A 19,621-nucleotide genomic window follows, 5' to 3' on the forward strand; every position below is an offset into this window, starting at 1 on the left:
AATCACAGCAATCTGAATGCAAACACTAAATCACTGCAGCGACTGATACAGTAAAGAGTAGTGGTTGTTAGAAGAGTCCCTCTCACATAAAGGCGCCTTATTTTCCTTTTAAATTCTGTCTTCTCGCAGGCAGGGAGGGGGATGAATGATGAAAACAGCGGATGAAAGATAAGAAGCCTGGAGGGAAGAGAAACCTGCTTGGTATTCACCTGTCTCTCTGGATCAATAAAGGTAATTTGGGCTGATTCCTCCCCGTAGGCCTCTTAGCAGACAGAAGGGGAGAGGGGTCAGCCACTGCTGAGCTCCGGGGAGCTGGAATAACTTAGAAACACACTCTGCAAATTACTGCCCCTGTTTGAGAATCCCTCGAACAGCTTCAATGCTACAATGTGATGCATATATAGTTTACTGCCGGTTAGATTTTTAGTCGATGTGTAAAAAGAAGAACGTGCAAATATTGATGTAATTTTTGAGCTGTAAGTTTCTCACAAGTATGGTACGTCATCAGTTTTTGTTTTGTTTTGTTTTTTTTCCAAGATGAAGCTACAAATCAGTGTAACATTAACTTTATCTTAACCATAACCCTATCCTTGGAAAAAAAAAAAAAAGGAAGCCAAAAGTTTCGTCATGACTATCACCTTTCACACTTTGGACTTTGCAAATGCTGTGATGGCTCTCAGACAGTTCAAAGTAAGGTTATGATACCCATGAAGAAGACAATTTGGACCTGGGAGCTGGGTGTTCAGATTCACAGGTAATGCCAAATGAATTACCATGGAAACAGACGTGTCAGATAGATAGATAGATAGATGTATTTATCCCAAACTGGGAAATTAAAGTGTAACAGCAACATGGTACACATTCGATAACAATAATATCACAGCAAACCTGACTAAATAGAAATATAATATAAGAGCAAAAACTATACACTGTACGCTATAAAGTAGAAGTATATAAAGATCTGGGAACAATCTGGATAATAAAATTACTCCTGTAATACACAGATGCTTCTTCAAACACAACACCACCAATGTCAGTTTGCTAATTAAAGTGTGAGATTTCACTGTGTGGATGTGATATTTCTGTACATTTCTTTGTCTATCAGTTGAACTCACTTTAAATACTCAGTGAATGTACTTTTTCCGTATTTATTTGTTTTGCACATTCCTGATCACAACCTTGGCCTTTTAGTCTCATAGGGCAACCACATTTCTCATCAGTTGGTTATAGGCATGGAGGATACCGTTTGTCATCCTGGGTCACCAGTCTGGGAGGAATGCTTTATGTCAGAGATGTCAAGGGATGTCCCAAGAGACACAAAACCCTCCAGGAATGAACCCCACCTATGGCCAATCATGGCTGCATCCCCTGCTTAGGTTGCACATTTCATCAAAGTATAAAAATGTGTTCAACACCTGCAGGTAACCAGACTTTTTCTCTTGCCTTTGCTGCATTTCTGTCTGCCCTTGTTTCCTGTGTCTAATCTCTTGTGTCGACGATCCAGTAAAAGCAAAAAAGTTGTCAGAATAAAGATTTTTTAAAAGTTCTATATAAAAAGATGCCAATAGATTGACTTTATTGCCATTATGGTTAACTCAGTGGACTTTTTTGCTATCCTTCAACAATAGAGATAGAAGTAGAGATAGAGGAGATAGAATATGTACATACAGTTGCAGAAAAAATTATTAAATCATCAAAAGTCATCAAAAACAATGGTTATGCAACCAAGTACTAACTCCTGTATGTATCATGTGACTAAAACAGACAAAAGAAAACATAGAATGCCTAAAAGCACTGTTTTTGGCAGTACAGTGCCATAGTTATTCATGTAAGAACTGAAATAATTTTTAAGAAAACCATGGAAAATAGCTAGATATCAGCTGTGAAATTAAACTGTTATGAGCTATTCTTGCTGTTATCATTATATTTGTCCAAAACAAATGTACCTTTAGTTTTACCAGGCATTAAAATGAACATGAAATTGAAGAAAACAAGGATGGTCTAATATTTTTTTTTCTGCGACTGTATATTATATAGATATAGCTATAGATTAAAATCAATTTTAGAAAAAAAACTGCCCTGAAGTATCCAGTATTTAGGGAAACCCTATATTTAATATGTCTCAAACTCTTCTGTGCTGACCTTATGAAATTTACTGAACTAATCAACTAGTGTTTTACACCAGTTTTTATTCAACACATGGCCAATGTTTCTTATTGTTTGGGTGACTTTTTTATTATGGGAACAGGGATCACTCTAAGCACTGACTGGCCATATAATTTATATTTTTGTGAGTTTTTAGTGATGTACACTGCAAAATAGGGGTGTCTAAAAACAAGATAAAAACACCAAATCAGAGGAAAAAGGTACTGAAAATGAGTGAAATATCTGTCCATGCAGCAAGATAATTCCACTTGACAAGATATCCTGAATTGATTGTTCAATATATCCACAAGCATGTTTACATATATAAATGCTTAAAATAAGAAATTAACTCTTAAAACAAGATAAATTATTTCACACTTCTAACTCTAAGTTGTTTTTTTAATATAAGAACCAAATAATTTGCACTGTACACTATACTTCCCTCTATGTTTTGTTGTATTTTCTGAGACAAACTGAGAAATAGTTATTATGCTCATTACAACCATGTAAAAACAACATAGCTAAGAATGGCCTTAGATTTCTGCACATTATTGTAGAGATAGATTAGCTAGAGAACATGCATATATAGTTGATATAGATACAGAAATATAGATATGGAGTGGTAGATATAGATATAAATAGAGATAGAGTATATACATATACAGTTAATACAGATACAGACATACATAGAGACAGAGTGTATATACATATTCAGTAGATATAGATATGTAGATATAGGTGTACAGTAGATATAGATATACCTCCAAATTTTCAGATGTGAACCCCCTGAAAATCAGATTTATTTCACCAAGTATTGATTTCAGAACTCTCCCCAAGTTAAAAAATAAACAAAAAATATCTGTCTGTCTGACTCACTCTCTCTCTATCTCAGTCTGTAAGGGTATAAACCGAATATTGGCTTGTGTAACTTACTTGTTCATTAGTTTCAGAATGGACAAAAATCTTCATTCACTATTTACTCAAACACATATCTATAAAAAAAAAAAAAAAGTTGTCTCTTAATTGTATAATGACCCATATAAGCTAGTATTTGAATTTCATGTAAAATTTTTAGATTTATTCCATATCTATAAGTCAAGCTCCAAACAAAACGGTGAAATTATCAATCTAAGTGTCATTTGGAGTGTCTTTGTAACATTATTAAACATAAATTGCAGTTCGCAGACACACGTGCCTCTCTTCATGTTATAGAATGTTTGACAACATGAACTGAAACATGTATGTGCTTTTTCATACACATCTTTAACTAAAACCCAACAGTGCAGGGAAATTCAACATCAAGTGTCTTGCAGAATGTGATTAGTAATCTACTTTTGCTTTCCGTATCCCACTATCAAACTTCAATTATCTTTCAACATCATTAATTGTTTCTGGAGGAAGCACATATTGATAGTCCAACATGAGCAGAGCTGTTTGAGTCTGACTTAGCTGACAAGTCATTTCCATTCTAGTACCCTGACCTAATCACCATATCTTATTATCATTCACATGAAAACATTAATTACAAAGGCAGGGTGAACCTGATTTATGCTAATGGAAACGTGAATATGCGACGGATGCATTAATCTAGAGTATAGGACCCTGCGCTGGTGTTAAGTGTGATTAGCATGTGATTACCATAGCATGGGTTATATCTACTGGAAGCCCTGTTTCTGATGGGCTCATGGAAATCTCTCTTCTCACAGGCAGGGAATGAGACTGTGACTCTTCACAGCAAGAGGAAATAACATTAATAATACAAAATGAACAATTTTGATTGTTTTCCTCTAAACAAAAATCTAATTAGCAGCGAGTCAATTTGAACACTTTCTGTGGCAGGAGGATTGTTAAAGCAAAAACAACAGAGCTTTCTGACGCGGCTGTTGCAAAGCATCGGGGTAAGCAGGAGGACATTTTGAAGAAAGGGCATGTTAAATGTTCAATTCACACAAATTAAAGACAAAAACATCTCACCCCCAATACAGACATATTTTACCTGTTTTCTCAGTGTTTTACAGGTGAAATGAACCAGTTAGTTAAAAATGTAATCCAGAATGAGTACTTCATTTACGTTATCAAATTAATGTAACTTATTACATCTGATCACTTAATGTTGAATATTTTATAATAACCCTAACCCATTGTCTTGATTAGAAAAACAAAATGCAACATTTTTTTTTGATATTATAATTTATTTTTTACGGAATGTCTTTTGCAGTGGAAAGGATTTTTTTTTCTAAGTAAAGCTGTGGAACTCTTGTCCCCTACAGAGGACAAAATGCATTGCTGGTTCTCAGGAGGACATAACTAGATTTAACTGGTAATGTTTGGAAAATTTATGGATATGTTTCGTGGTATTCACCCATATTTTAATTTGTAAAGTGAACTTAATCAGTAGTCGCTTTTCCATTGGACATCTGCGCAAAACTTTACCAATATTTACTAAATGTTGGAAAAACACAAGTGCGTAATGTCGTTTTTTTCATTAAATCACAAATGTGATGATTTGTTTATTTATTATCACGAGATGACACGAGAAGTCATTCCATAAACATGGCACATAATGTAAATATTGTGTTGATTTACAGATATATGCATTATTATACATTACCCTTCTATCCAGTACTACATTAAAAAAATGATTGGGTTTCCTGGTGTGTCCACACATATCATGCCATGTTTCTTTTAAAACTGTTCTTTGCTTGTTGCAACATCCAGTTTGTTTTTTTTCATGCGAATCTAGTTGCAGAAAAAGATCTTTCCATTGCAGTTTTGCGTGATATACCATTTGTGCTACACCTGAAAAACTACCTCTGGCCAGCACAAAAACTTTTAAATAAAAAACGAGAGTTTGGGTGAAATTGTCATTTTTCCATTAGGTACATTTTTATACGCAAGTTATATTTGCACAATTTGAGGGTGAATGGAAAAGCAATCAGTAGTCGCTTTTCCATTGGACATCTGCGCAAAACTTTACCGATATTCATTAAATGTCGAAAAAACAAGTGCGTATTGTCGGTTTTTCCATTAAATCACAAATGTGATGATTTGTTTATTTATTATCGCGAGATGACACGAGAAGTCATTCCATAAACATGGCGAGAAACGTAAATATGGTGTTGATTTACAGATATATTCATTATTATTATATATTACCCCTCTATCTTTTCTTCTTCTTCACTTGTAATGTACGTCAACATCCGTTTTTTTAATTCACCTGACTCTAGTTGTGAAAAAAGGTCTTTCCATTGCAGTTTTGCATGATGCATCATTTGCGCTACGCCTGAAAAACCACCTCTGGCCAGCACAAAAACTTTTAATTAAAAAACGAGAGTTTGGGCGAAATTGTCATTTTTCCATTAGGTACATTTTTATACGCAAGTTATATTCACACAATTTGAGGGTCAACGGAACAGCGACTAGTGACAGATTGTTGTTTTGTTCTTTAAATATGCAGGGCTTTTGCACATAAGCTACTATATGTGTACTATATGTGAATGTGAAGATGATAAGTGGGGTTAACTGATCCAAGGGACTTAATTTTTCATATATTCTGCTAACAGGAAGCTAAACGATAGACTGTTTTGTGGAGAAGGGTTGGGGTTAAATAAGTTATACTTCCTCCCTTTCCTTTTCGAATATGCAAATGAAGTCATACTTTGTTTTCATGTTTATGTACAGGTTTTTGTTTGTTTATTTTGTTCTCTTATAATCTGTTTCATTTGTAAACACTAAGTGGGATTACTTGGTTTTGTTGCATATTCGAAATAAACTAAACTAAACGTAAGCTACAATCACAGGGCACCTTTTGTCAACTTTAACATGAAAGAATATTCATAAATACTTCTATATTAATGTACGGTCCACATCTGAAAATGAGACTTCCTTTTTGCAGAATGCAGGTGTCTCCCAGCGGCAGTCCTCTGCACCATCTGTTCCTGATGCCGGGCCACCTCTGCGGCTTCCAGCGGACAGGAGGATGCGTTTGTTTTGGGAGACACGAGAGCACAAAGAGAAGGGGCCCATCCTTCTATCCCTGCTTTGATCCCTCCATTGAGAGGACCCAGGCGTCTTGTGCCTGCCTGGATGACTGGTCTGATGGCTGAGGCTGGGGGCTTGGGAGCCCGTCGCCCTACACATGGCACTCAAACAGACTGAGCCTATTGACGAGGCAACAGATTGGCTTTGAGTGTACCTGATGGTTATCCCCCACTTCTCCCTGCCAGTCCCCCTTGTCTATCTCTCTCTCTCACTTGTGCCCAACCAAAGACAATCCCAGTATCTCAGTCTTTTTAATACAAATTGCCAGTGTGTAGTGGATTTAGAAGAGTGGCAGCAGCTATTGTTGGGTAATCTGGAGCATAAAGGAGAGGTGATGTTAAGTGCGGTCTTTTTCTTTAGTCAGGATTAGGCTTGGGTTTTTTCTTTTTTTTTTTTTTCTGTGTTAGCTCTCTTAGGGTGATGCTTTTGGCTCTCGCAGCAGCTTGGCAGAGATGGAACAACTCTGGAGTAGCAGGTTGGATACAATTGTACAAGTGTGCAGATGTGTGTGCACAAGGAGTTTGTACGAGGGTGGCTTTGTCATTAGCCGTGCAGAGGGTCATCTGACTTTAATAGGTGTTCTCAGGTGTTGGTTCTGATGTCTGTAGAGATGGTGTTGTTTGCTGTTGGGAATCAGATCCAGGCTCTCCCCTTCCCCCTCCGCCCTCCCTCTGCCCTGCTCTGGTCCCTCTGCACCCCAGCTAATACCAGGCTCATTACACCGCTATCGATCGGCCCTCGCTGCACACCAAAGGGCAAAGAAGTCTTCTCTTCCCCTTCTCTCTTTTGTCATCCTTTTCCCTTCTTATACCTTTTTATAATGTGCTCTCTTTTCTCCGTGCCCTTTCCTCTCCACTGACATCTTCCATAGCAGCTATTTCCTTGCTGCCGATTATGTTTCTGTCCAAAGGGATGAACATTTCAGATCGCCAAGGGTGCATGTATGAACGCTGCTATACAGTCAGCACAGTCAGCACTGAATATGTATTAGGTAATATCTACCTTAAAGGAACCAGAAACACATTCTGCCCAAAGGAGTTATTTTTGTGCATTTGTTTGCAGTTTATTTCATATTATGTGCTAAGAGCTGGTGTGCAGCAACTTGGAGAGAAACACTTTAGACCACTACTGATCTAAGAAGCACACTCATACTTACCTTTTTAAGATCCCCTCCTCCCCTGAAGTACAAATCTTTATTTTGCTTTGTGTCTTGATACTTTCTCTGTCTCGCTCTCTCTCTCTTTCTCTCTGGTGTCTTATAAAATAATACTCGAATAACGCTCTAAATCTCTGTTAAAGTCTGTAGCCTTGTGTGGGCTAAAGTGAGGTTTCTTGGAATCAAATATTCGTCTCCAGTTGCGAACACTTGCTAGACTGCCCTCAGGTATCGTTTTTGCTCACATGTACGACATGGATGGTCGTCTAACTTTAACCACTGCAGAATTAGGACTCAGTAAAGCAAATAAATGAGATGTAATCACTATTTAATGAATACATTTTCTGACAAAGCACAAGAAAAATGTCTAATTTAGATTCCTTATAATATTTCAGATTATAACTAATTTCTGAACGTCTGATGCACATTTTTTATCACCTGAACTAAGCCACACTTTAACTGCTTACCAAAGAGTTTCTGTTGAACACATTTTCCCTTTTTTGACGGACTTTATTTGCATTTTTTTCTTTTACAGTAACTCACCACAGGGTTTTGTGTCCTCTAACCTCACAGCTCACTAGCTACATCTTCTGTTTAAACATAATTGTTTGCATACCATATTACACCATACGTCTTGACTTTGCATTTGGCAATAGCACATTGGTTGAATATATCCCTCAGTGGCTTCAGCCAGTCCAACAGTAACGTCTTATAATGGAAGACTGTTTAGTGCAGGATTACAGAGGTGGTGCGGTCTCCTGTTGTTACCCAGGTTGGCTACTTCTGACCCCCCACTACCTCTACGTCTTTGTTTCACGGCTGACAGAAGGAGTGCCAGAGCTCCTCCAGCTCGGGTGATTTATGACCAGCAGCTGCTTTTTCAGCCCATGACCCGCACAGCTGGGTGTCAGATGTGGTCTCCCTGTAAGCAAAAACTTATCTGGCAACCCAACTTCAGTCAAAAGCTGGACAGAGAGGGAGTAGGGATAAAACAGAGAGAAGACCAAGAGGGATAAAGATGGAGCGGAAAGAAAAAAGACAGGGAGAGGGGAAGCAGATGAGAGTGGAAGCTAGCTAGACAGAAAAATGGTGTGAAAAAAAAAAAAAGATTACAAATAACAATAAAGCTTGAAACATGTGAAGGAGACATCATCCTGACATAGGAACAAGTGAGACATGTGGTTCAAGAAAATTGATTTGAATGCACCAGCTAAACTCTGCATTGATTTCTGCTGGTGTAGAGAAAGCTAAATGTTTGTATTATTTCATAAGCCAATTAGCTGCAAGGAGACTCCTCTCCCCGTGTGCCTATTGACCCACAGTCTGTGGCTACAGCTTTATTGTCTGGGGGGGCGCTCTATAAAAGATCAATAACAGGCGAGTGATTGGATTATGGGGTAATCAATGCATTGTACTAATATAGCACCAGAGTGATTACAGAGCACTGGCTAATAAGAGGCCTTAGAGAGCTGTAATGACATCACACTCCTGCTGGTGGTCAGAAAAGATTCATAAATGAAGAGCATGTGGCGATGTAGGTGTGTGTGCATTAAATTATGCACGTGTATGTATGTGTGTACACTGCACAGGTGCATGTCACATGTGTACATATCACAGTGTGTTTGTATGTGTTTGTGCATGAGTTCAGGGGGTGGGGTGGGGGTAGATGATGGGTTGATTTTCTTGATTCTTCAAACAGCTGAAGAATAGTGCTACCAGATGGTGCTTGATAGCTTGCTCAGAAGAGGCCATCATCAGATTCCTGGTGTAATGTAGTGACAGGGTTCCATTCTGATTCCATTCTGCTGCATATGTGGAAACTGTGAGAATGAGGCTGTGAAAAATACTGTTAAATGATGCCATGTCACTTTTTAATTTGAGTTTCTGAGTATTCTGTCCAGATAGACTGAATTAGTTTTGGATATTAAATACTGATTTGCTGTGTATGGGATGGATAAATAAATAAACCATGTTATTTTATTAATCAAAAGGCAGTTTGTGTGTCAACAACACAGATGTTTGCATTCATTTCATTCATTCAACCTTTATTTAACCTCTGAATATGCTGAAGTAGATGACTTACAAGTTGGATAACATAAAAATAAGGATAAAAATGAGACTATACTAAAGGGTTCCTACATGCTCTTTTTTTTTTTTTTCCTGGAATTTAAAAAAAAAAAAAAAAAAAGCCCATCTATATGTCATAGAAAATGGAGAAATGATTTACATTTTTTTTAAAATTCCAAATACAAGTTGAAGAGTTCAAAGAGTTAAAGGGTTCAAGGAAAAAAACACAGCCAGCTGGTAAAGTTGTCCATTGTCTGGTGGACTGAGAGGAGAAACGTGACTTGCAGGCTAATCTTGTTAGGCACCAGAAAGTAATGATGTAATGACAATGATGAACCTTTTCGCAAGTAATTATGTGTGTTTATCAACACGTGTCAGGCCATTTACTGTAATTGAGTGATTGATAGCCACCGTTCTCCTCAACACTATTCTTTATTTCACTGATTTGCACAGTGTTTAAAAGCTCAAGTCACAATATTATTAGTGGGAATGAAAGCCACCGACATATGCTGGTTACTAGAACGGCATTAGTCTCAGGCCTTTTTTTTAGCCATTCTCCATCTGAAACCAGAAGAGAAAGTGACAGAATGAGTAAGTTGTGGTTAAACACCACAAATCCTTTTTAAGGTGTCTTTGTTTGTTTTTTTCTTAGCTGTATTGTCCTGTGTCTCTTGCTCAAATACAAGCCGCAGACGTCATCTGGTGCTGGAGACTTACACTGGGGAGCTTTAGTAAAGTTCTTGTTTGCGCAAGAGTTTAGGAGGCTTTCGTATGACAGGTTGTAAAAGAGCTTTTAAAGAGACATAATGAGAAGCAAAACCTTTTCATCAGGTGATGGAGAAGGACACTGAAGGCATATTATATATGTGCTACTGTCAAATTAGATCATATAGTGGCAAAGTCAACAGCTGAATGTTAGTATAATGAACCTTCTCCAAATGATTCTTCAGTTTTAACATTTGTAAGACCTCAACATGCAGCATCATCAAAGAAGTTCAGATTTGATCCAAGACTGACTGAGGAGTAAGAACAAAATTTTAATGTCACTCATTAGGTTCTCTTAACCCTATAACGCCAAACGTATCATATTTGATACATGAGTTTTGAAGCCCTCTACAGTATCAGTGTGGTATTTTTTTCTTGAAAAACCTGATGTATACAGTTAGATACATGCAATACACAGATAATCCACCGGGGGAGGAATACATTACGAGAGGCCTTTCCAGTGACACTACAAGATTGTCATTGTCCGTTTTGAAAAGGAATTACCAATTTGACATGCTTTTGTTATTATGTTGGTCTGCGGAGGTCTGCGCTCTCCAAGTACTTTTCTAGTATTATGTTTTTGTTTGTTTAAAAATAATATTTTAGCATTGAGACCTGATGTATCAAATAAGATACAAAAGTGAAACTCATACATGGAAATTGATATTTGAGAAAAAAAAAATTATGGTTCGGAGGTACCAATAAAGACTCCAGTTTCAAAGAACTGGAATTTCCGGTCAATAATCACTTTTCCCTTAACCCTCAAACTGCGCAAACATAACTTGCGCATAAAAATGTACCTAATGGAAAAATGACAATTTCACCAAAAGTCTCATTTTTCGATTAAAAGTTTTTACGCTGGCAAGAGGTGGTTTTTCGGGTGTAGCGCAAATGGCATATCACGCAAAACTGCAATGGAAAGACCTTTTTTCACAACTAGAGTCAGTTAAAAAAAAAGGATGGTGATGGACGTTACCAGAAGCGAAGAAGAAGAAACATGTTGCAGTATGTGTGGACACACCAGGAAAACCAATCATTTTTAAATTTAGTACAAGATAGAAGGATAATATATAGTAATAATGAATATATCTGTAAATCAACACCATATTTACGTTCATCGCCATGTTTATGGAATGACCTCTCGTGTCATCTCACGATAATAAACAAATCATCACATTTGTGATTTAATGGAAAAACCGACATTAAGCACTTGTTTTTTTGACATTTAGTAAATATCGGTAAAGTTTTGCGCAGATGTCCAATGGAAAAGCGACTACTTATTTAATGGTTCATGATTTATAGATAAATCCTAGTGTTGTCTTTGAACACTTAGTACATTTTTTAATAATATATTGATTTTTTTTTTTTTCTGTGTGAACCCACATGGAGATATTTTGACACAAACTGCATTGTCTTTGTAACATTAGCCATGTAAAAGTTATCGGTATCTATATGCTAAGCCCTTTTCTCTTTTCACATGGCATGCACACCACAGGTTTTCTTATCATCCAGAAGCTTTGATGGCTGTTTGTCACTGCTGTCAGTTTCCTCGCTGTTTAAGTGTCCATTTAAAAGCTGCTCTGTCCCAGAGGGCTTGTCTTTTACCCGTCAGCCTTGTCGAAAGCACTAATCACAGCACAAAGCTGAGGGAACGCGCTATGTGCTTGTTAGCCCTCGTCCCAATCTTCTGGCACATCCCCCTTTGACATCCACACAGGCACTTAATTCACCCCTATTATGTTCTTATGTTTCTATAGCCTTCTAATGAGACAAGAAAGAGGAGTATCAGGTTGTGTCCATTGATGCGACAGGCCCGGCGTGTGTTCAGTGTGTGTGAATGCATGTGCAGATACACTGAGCCATCTGCCCATCAGAGGAACATGCCGTGTAATAACAGAATCATGACCGTGGAGATCAGGGCCCCGGCAGGGAGTCTTGTATTCATGGAGTTTTAAAGGCAGCCATCCAACACTGATCAGACACGCCCAACTTGTACCCCCCCCTCTCTGCTCCTTTTTGTGTACCCCCAAACCTCACGTACCCCCCGATTCCATCCTCCCAGCAGACCGGGCCTTAGACGCCATGTTGCCAAGGGTGACGTGGCCGTAAAGGTCAGAGGTGCTTGTTTGAGGTGAGGTTCAGATAGTGGGCCCATCTGATAGGACCATCTGGACGAGTGACCTGACATAATTAGTTATTAATTCTTCTTGGGGGGGTGGTTACACACAGTTAATGCTCCTTGTCCCTCTGCTGCTGTTAACACCCGACCATGGATGTAATTTCTTATCTGCAAGATCAGGAACAGATAAGACCACAAGTATTCTTAACTGGTGTTAAAAATATCCTATTAGTGAAGTTACTTAAGGAATTATCGTCTTTGTCACTTTGATTGTAAAGGTATTATTCAACGTCGCAATGAAATGCATAAATGACACTTAAATTGAGTTTATATCAGTTGCCGATAGCATCTCTTCTTCAAGGCATTAATTATACTGATGATATGCGATTACAAGTACATTTTTCCACATCAGCATAACAGCAGAATGAATCCAAACGCTTATTACATCAGACAGCTGAAGCATTTTATAATTAACTTTTAAAAAAAAAAAGTAAAACCAGGAAAGCACTGGATGTACAAACCTTGCTGTTTGGTCATTGATATTGTGTCATCATTGTTTCCAGCAGCATGGAAAATCCCAATAGTGGGTTTGACATCTGGAAATTGTACATCCTGGAAAATTAAGAAATACTAAATTAAGTAGAAACACATGAAGAAGCAAAAGTAGGTACAGCAGAATACGCAATAGCATTAAATTACTAAGGGAATATGAGTTTTTACCCATATCTGTTTGTTTATTTGTTTGACAGTCCCACTGATTTTCATGACACTTTAAGGAAAATTAGAACAAAAGAGGAGCATGTCAGTAAATTATATATATTTTTCACTTTCACATTGGCAGACAAGATGTTTTCTGATATTACAGGAGCTCTACTGAATGTCTTTCTGGTTGATAATGTTATTCTCAACTACAATACAAGAGACAGACCCGAACATCCACTACCGACCAAAATCATGTACTGATCTAAAATGTTCATACCTGTTGATCCACTAATTTTATCAGTACATGTAAATAATTGGCATAAAATACAGTTTGTCATCTTTTCATTGTCATGAGATATGACCCATTTGGATGTTCAGAGGCTCTGTAGTGAATGTGGAAACACCGTCATCTTCTATAACATTGATTCACCAGTAAAACCCAGTTTTTTGTTCAGTGACAGTGGATGGAGACACTTGATTTCTGTTCAGTTACTTTTTCAGGCACTTTTTCTTCAGTTTTCTCTATTTTTGGTACAATAACCATCAGCTTTAATCTGAGCTTTTATAGACATCTACAAAATCAATACATTAAATTTTGCAAAATGCTTAATTTTTGCTGTAAAAATGCAAAATACAGAGGATTCTTTTATAATAAATGGTGTTAAATCACTTAGGAAATGTTAAATTATTTGGGAATTGACACAAAAGTAGTAGTAGGGGTTTATGGGTAAAAAATAAATAAATACCGGATTTTTAATTTTTAATTTTTTATTTTTTGCTACATAGAGAACACTCTTGTTCATTTCTCACTTGTATTTTCTAAAAAAAAAAAAACAACACACACATTTAATGTGGTTCTTTTTGTAATGAGTGTGTAATGTGATTATGAAGGACTAGTGGTACAGTTCAGTTTTCTGTATTTTTCATACAATAACCATCAACTTCAGTCTGAGCTTTTATGAACATCTATATGATCAGTACATTAAATATTGGGAAATACTAGATTTTTGCTGTAAAAATACAAAATACAGAGGATTCTTTTATAATAAATGGTGGTAAATCACTTAGGAAATGTTAAATAGAGATTAAAAAAAAATAATTTGGGAACTGACATAAATGTAGCAGTGGGTCTTTATGGGTTAAAAATAAGTAAATACAGGATATTTTTTGTTATTTTTGCTACATAGAGAACACTCTTGTTCATTTCTCACTTGTATTTTCAAAAAAACATAATGTGTATAATTGTAATGTGATTATGAAGGACTAGTGGTACAGTTCAGTTTTCTGTATTTTTCATACAATAAACAACTTCAGTCTGAGCTTTTATGAACATCTATATGATCAGTAGGAAATACTAGATTTTTGCTGTAAAAATGCAAAATACAGAGGATTCTTTTATAATAAATGGTGGTAAATAACTCAGGAAATGTTAAATAGAGATAAAAAAAAAAAAATTATATGGGAACTGACATAAACGTAGCTTTGGGTCTTTATGGGTTAAAAAAAGATAAATACAGGATATTTTTTTGTTATTTTTGCTACATAGAGAACACTTGTTCATTTCTCACTTGTATTTTCTAAAAAAAACCCCAAACATTTAATGTGGTTCTCTTTGTAATGGGTGTGTAATGTGATTATGAAGGACTAGTGGTACAGTTCAGTTTTCTCTATTTTTCATACAATAACCATCAACTTCAATCTGAGCTTTTATGAACATCTATATGATCAGTACATTAAATATTGGGAAATACTAGATTTTTGCTATAAAAGTACAAAATACAGAGGATTCTTTTATAACAAATGGTGGTAAATCACTTAGGAAATGTTAAATTATTCAGGAAGTGACACAAAAGTAGCAGTGGGTCTTTATGGGTTAAAAATAAATAAGTACAGGATATTTTTTGTTATTTTTGTTACATAGAGAACACTCTTGTTCATTTCTCAATTATATTTTCTTTTAAAAAAACACACCTAATGCGTTTCTCTTTGTAATGGGTGTGTAATGTGATTATGAAGGACTAGTGGTACAGTTCAGTTTTCTCTATTTTTCATACAATAACCATCAACTTCAATCTGAGCTTTTATGAACATCTATATGATCAGTACATTAAATATTGGGAAATACTAGATTTTTGCTATAAAAGTACAAAATACAGAGGATTCTTTTATAACAAATGGTGGTAAATCACTTAGGAAATGTTAAATTATTCGGGAATTGACACAAAAGTAGCAGTGGGTATTTATGGGTTAAAAATAAGTAAATACAGGATATTTTTTTTGTTATTTTTGCTACATAGAGAACACTCTTATTTATTTCTCACTTGTATTTTCTTTTAAAAAAAACACACCTAATGCGTTTCTCTTTGTAATAGGTGTGTAATGTGACTATGAAGGACTGGTGGTACAGTGTCAGCACCGGCCCCTCCTGCTGCTCTGCTCCACTACTGCTGCTGTTACTGCAGGGGAATCTCCTCATTGGCATGCAGGCGGTGACTTGGAGCTGTAGAGCACCAGCACCCTCTCTCTAGGGACTCTCTCCTCGCTCTTTCCTCTCTCCTTCTTTCTCCTTGTCTGTCTCCTGCTCTCTCCCTCTTGCCCCCCTCACGCAGCTGTCACAATATCTGCTCGGCACGAGTGCTAGAGGGATCGTAGGAATAGAAGAGCCCCGGCTGATGTGCCGCTTTAGAAACAGAAGATTTCAAAACAGGACAACTGAAAGGCCTCTCATAAGAGCCGCTGAATCAATCTTAAGATTTCTGAATGACTTTTGCGTGTGCAGGCTCTCAGTGCACCGAGGGATTATTCTTGCAGCTTCGTAAAAAATATCATTTAAGGTCAATATATGATATTTACCCCTAAAAAAAAAAAAAAAGAATATCCAGTGGATTCATTAATGGATTCACTGAGTCAAAATGCAAAGTGACTGTATCAAAAATTCCTCTGATCTGTTCTTGGCAGATTGATGAGGTGTTTACAGTTAGAGGGACTGAGATGCAAACAAACACAACTCCTTGGCATGTGTTGGAGAGCATTTCACTAAGATGTTGAAACAAACAATGGCAGACAAGAGCAGAAAGAGAAAGAGAGAGAGAGAGGAGACATGGATCCTGTGTGGCTCTGTGGATTTGGCAGGAGTGAAAGCAGTGAGAAGAGCGCTGATACCAGCCAGACTCAAGCTGTGGGCAAATCAAGCGTGAAATCAGGAACAAAGGGATTCACAGGATTGGAGGGCATTAGATTCACACTGTCTGAGCCCCGGTGGGGTGTGTGTATGTGTGTGTGTGCATGTGTGTGACAGGGGCTCAGGATATTGTACTTGTAGTCTTTTTAATAGTCTTATTGCCGGGGGATTAGTCAGTTTTAAATTAGGGTGGTTTTGTTCCGGTTTTGTCAGAATTATCAATTTGTTTTTGATTTAAGATGAACCTAATTCCTTTAGTTTCATCAAAACAATTTGAACTGAAATAACTAAATAATGACTTTAATGACTTTTTTTTTTACAGCTTTAATGTTGTAGAGCACAGGTGTCAAATATGTGGTCCGGGGGCCAAAACCGGCCCGCCAAAGGTTCCAATCTGGCCCATGAGATGAATTTACAAAGTGCAAAATGCAAAAATTACCCTGAAGATATTAACAGTCAAGGGCATCAAACTCAAAAATTATAGCATAATAACTAGAAATAATGACTCTGAATGTTCTTCTTGGTTTAATGTGAGAAAAATAATATGACAGTATGCCTATAAATAATGGCAACACCAATTTTTCTCTTTCTTTCTTTCTGTTTCTCTTTTTTTCTTTCTCTGATTTATTGCAAAGAACATTAAATTCTGATATCCTTTAACAATAAAATGTCAATAACCTGAACAAATATAAACACCCTGAAATGTCGGAAAAAAAAACAAGTGCAATTTTAACAATATTCTGCCTGTTTTGTGCCTTGGTAGATCTGATCTGTAATGCACATGTAGGAATCATAAGTTGAGGCAGAATATTGATAAAATTGCACTTATTTTTCTTCAGAAATTTCAGTTTTTTTCCAGTTATTCACATCTTTTTTTGTTTTGGATAGAAATAATGTCATCATTTAATGTTATTTTTTGCACTAAAAAATTTGGAGTTGTCATTATTTATAGGTTATGTTATTATTTTACTGGTTCCGGCCCACTGGAGATCAAATTAGGCTGAATATTACCCCTGAAAGAAAATGAGTTTGACACACCTGTTGTAGAGACTCATGTCTGTGGAGGCACTTCCTCACTTGACTGTGGATATTCAGCTGTCATTTCAACTTGTTAACTTAAAATAATTCAAAGTTTAAAAAAAAAATAATTATCGCACAGCGGAAATGGCCTGCAACATTACATGCATAAGAGTAATATAAATATATAAATGCCAAAAAGCTTCTATTACAATCACACTGTATATTATGACCTGACAGATATAACTATTTAAAATAATTCCTGAAGATTATAATTGTGTTGTTTTGTTTTGTTTTTTTTTTCTGGTTTTGAGAAAGGCATCAACGCTTAAAAACAATTATTTCAATTAATTTCAAAACTAAAGATTGCAGAAATAGTGAATACTACGGTGGCTGACAAGGGCCAAACACATTGCAACAGTCCAGTGCATCTCAGAGCAAACAGCTGCAAGTACAGAAACTGCCAGTGTATCTTTTGGTAATTGGATTTTCTTTTCAGAAACAAAAAAACTTGTGGTTACTTGATTTTTGTTTTAAAATACAAGAATTAAAATTTAATTTCAAGGTGTTTTTCTTTTTCAGTGTCAAACTATAGATTTATATAACTATAAAACAGATTGATTTTCGTGTTCTCTTAGAAATTTACTACCTGACTGTGATTTGTACGAATCTTCCAGTTCGTGCGAAATCTGGACATTGTAGACATGCTCCCTCCACGATTGTCTACGAACTCCAGATTTTGTACAAACTGGAAGATTCGCACAAACCCATGGTTCGTAAGAATTTTTGTGATCTAGACATTAGCTCTCTTTCCGTAAAAACGGCAAAATCCGATCTCAAAAAAATTAAAAAAAAGATCATCAGTTTTCGGTCTGTTTTTCCATTTCTGCAAGGTAGTAGCTTTATTTTTTTGTTATTAGAAAGAGAAAATGAAAATCAATCCATTTTTTAAATTTGGTTTATGTTTTAACACTGAAAAAGAGAAATGCCTTGAAATTCTATTTTAATTCTTGTGTTTTAGAATGAAAATCAATTGAATGAATGAATGAATGAATGAATGAATGTTTATTTCAGTTAAATACAAGATACAAAACACACACATATAAAAAAGACAACAAAACAAAACACCTACATATTAAAAAAGAAACAAACAAGCATAAAATTAACACATTTTGTAACTGAAAAAGGAAGAAGCTGAAGCCGGAGGCTTATTTCTGCTTCTCCTATTTACATCCTTAGTCCATGTCCACACCTTAAGTTGCAGCAGATAAATACTTAAACTTAAATTGTACTACATTCAGTGTAATAAGTTATTTTGTAAACATATTACTCTCATAGCCCTTCATAATTTGACCAATTAAATTCTTTTTGAAACTCAACAGTGAGCTACACAATTTCACTTCATCCTTCAATTCGTTCCATAGCTTGACACCAATAACTGAAACACTGTGATATTTAACGTTTGTTCTTACTTTACACTTTTCAAACACAAACATCCCTCTTAAATTATAATGTCCTTCTCTTAACTTAAAGATTTTCTGAATACAAAAAGGAAGGTTTTTACTTTTAACGTGAAACATAAATTCCATTGTTTTTAAATATACAATGTCAAGAAATTTTAGCAAACCAGATTCTACAAAAAGTGGATTACTTGATTGGAGATAACCAGCTTTGTTTATGACTCTAATAGCTTTTTTTTGGAGTTTAATTATTGGGTCTAAATTAGTCTTATACACATTGCCCCATATTTCCACACAATATGACATATATGGCATTACAAGTGAACAATACAACATATGCAAACATTTTTTGCTTAACAAGTCTCGAGTTTTATAAAGAATCGCAACAGCTTTGGACATTTTGCGTTTGATATATTCTATTTGTGGTTTCCAACAGAGTTTATGGTCAATAATCACTCCCAAAAATTTTGTTTCATACACCCTTTCAATTTCAATTTCATTAATTTTCAGTTTTATATCATCACTTCCCCTAGCACCACCAAAAACCATAAATTTTGTTTTATCTTCATTAAGTGATAACTTATTTACATCAAACCATTTTTTTAACTTGCTCAATTCCTTTTCCACAGTTTCTAATATTTGTTTCATATTTACTCCCGAATAAAGCAAATTAGTATCATCTGCAAATATTGTAAATTTTAACTTACTAGATGCCATAAAGATATCATTTAGATAAAGTATAAATAACTTGGGTCCCAGAACTGAACCTTGTGGGACCCCACATGTTACGTTTCTAAGTTGTGAATTTGTATTTCCAATTGATACATACTGAGACCTATTTTGTAAATAACTTTTTAACCAGTTTTGCGTCACACCTCTTATACCATACATTTCACATTTCCGGAGTAATATTGAGTGATCAATTGTGTCAAATGCTTTCCTTAAATCAATAAAAACACCAACAGTAT

General features: G+C 35.9%; 1 long non-coding RNA gene across 1 annotated transcript; it reads left to right on the forward strand.

Annotated features, from left to right (window-relative positions):
- Positions 1–655: 655 nt before the first annotated feature.
- LOC115415035 (uncharacterized) lies at positions 656–18,012 on the forward strand. The gene is made up of 3 exons (XR_003934757.1): positions 656–666; positions 8,991–8,993; positions 17,871–18,012. It is a non-coding gene; the product is annotated as an uncharacterized LOC115415035 (long non-coding RNA).
- The last annotated feature ends 1,609 nt before the right edge of the window (positions 18,013–19,621 follow it).

The sequence above is a fragment of the Sphaeramia orbicularis genome, chromosome 24 (assembly GCF_902148855.1).
Source record: "Sphaeramia orbicularis chromosome 24, fSphaOr1.1, whole genome shotgun sequence".
Lineage (NCBI taxonomy): Eukaryota > Metazoa > Chordata > Actinopteri > Kurtiformes > Apogonidae > Sphaeramia > Sphaeramia orbicularis.